Consider the following 1907-nt stretch of genomic DNA (forward strand, 5'->3'; position numbering starts at 1 on the left):
AACTCACTTCCTGCCGGGCCTCTCCCCGCCCGCCCGCCCGCCATGTGACGGGCGCCGCCGTCGCGCTCCCCGGGCGGCTCGGGCCGGGCCGGGCCGGGCCTGCGGCCGCAGCAGGCGCTCGGCGTCGCGGCCAGGCGGGGGCAGCGCCGGGCCTGAGCGCGGCGACCGGCGGCTTTCGGCTCCCCCCCGGGCTTGCGGTGCCTCTTCCTCATGGCTGCTGCCCTCCCGTCCCGAGCAGGGGCCGTGCTGCTGCGGTGCAGGGCTCCTGGAGTCCCTTGCTGTGAATGGGTGCGGTGTTTGTAAATCGCAGTGCTTCCATTCGTAGCAGGAGTGCACTTGTTCATGTTCACTGTATAAAGGCCCTTTTGCTTCTGTAGGTGACAAAGGTGGCATTTTTTCTGTGCATTTAATGCATGCAGGCAGCAGGTTTAGCACGTGAGAGTACATTGAAAATACATTCAGCATTTTTAATTTTGCTGCTGCTACAAGCCCTTATTTCTCTAGGTCGCACGTAGGAGTACATTTTTCTTGGAGGTGTGTAAAAGGGTGAGAGTTGGTGGCAGAAAATGCAGGATTCCTTACATACTTGCACAAGGTACGCTCACAAAGCCAGCATTAGAGTAGCATTACAGACTGTGTGAATGAGCCTCAACTGTCCCTGAGCCCCACCAAATGTACACACCCCATCAGACTGGGCTCTTTCTTCTCCTGGGTTAGAACTTCTCTCTTTGCCTGCTTGCGAAACAGAACCTGCGTTAGTGCCTCCTGCATCTCAGCTCAGGGGGCCTCGCACACCTCACCTGGTGTGTGCCCTTGGAAGCCTGGGGACTGAGCTCAGACACAGTCATAGGCATTGCTCTCTCTATTTTTAAGATGATTTCTATTATATTTACTTTTCCTGCTGCCTTTAACAACTTGTTTGGGCTGTTTTGACCTTGTTTTAAGACTAAAGAGACTTATAGGCAGATAGGTTATTGAGCCAATAACTGCACTTCCTGCTTAGCCACTTTTAAGAACTTTGGGTGATTCTGATGAACTACTGAGGTTCAGCGAGGTATTGCTCAGTTAGTTTGTTTCCAAGAAAGGGGGAAAGGGGGATTCAATTTCTTCTTTCAGATGCCTTTAGCTTAACAAAGTGTTTGAGATGCACAAGTTCAGATTTCATTTAACCAGGTGTTTGAAAGGAAAGGAAAGGAAAGGAAAGGAAAGGAAAGGAAAGGAAAGGAAAGGAAAGGAAAGGAAAGGAAAGGAAAGGAAAGGAAAGGAAAGGAAAGGAAAGCTACTGCTTTTTAATTTCTACATTTTTAATTTTTTTTCAGTCTTCCCAAGTAGTTCTGCACTTGAAAGGATAATGGATAACAGAAAATAACAATTCTTGAATTCAGATCACTGTATGTAAATATAATTTAACTGAAGCTATATTTAAAAAGGGATAATATGTAGAAAAATACAAGTAGGTTATCTGATGATAAAAAAGTATTAACTATGATTATGGGTGCATGAATTTGAATAGAGACTTAACATATATACCATCTGTGAAACACTGTCATTGCACATGTTAGTAGGAAGCAAAAGTTTGTTTATTAAATTCTGGAAATGTACTTAATGTAAATTTTCTGCAAAGGTCTCAAACCCGACAGCAAAACTGACAGCCATCTACAAACATAACTTTGCTTTTTGAAGTCATATGCATTATTCTTGGTACTTTATCAGTAATATTCTTTCACAATAAAGCACAAGAGAAGCAAGTCTTTCCTCTATCTTCATTATTTAGTGCTGTTTTTCCCCCTTTAATAAATTTTCCCCAGTGCAATAAAATATGTTGGAAGCTTTACTGTAGCCCATGCTAATATTCCTAGCTATTTCCAACCCCTTTAATAAATTGTTAAGTAGAAGAATAGAAAGAA

The sequence above is a fragment of the Aythya marila genome, assembly GCF_965140915.1.
Source record: "Aythya marila genome assembly, chromosome: 6".
Lineage (NCBI taxonomy): Eukaryota > Metazoa > Chordata > Aves > Anseriformes > Anatidae > Aythya > Aythya marila.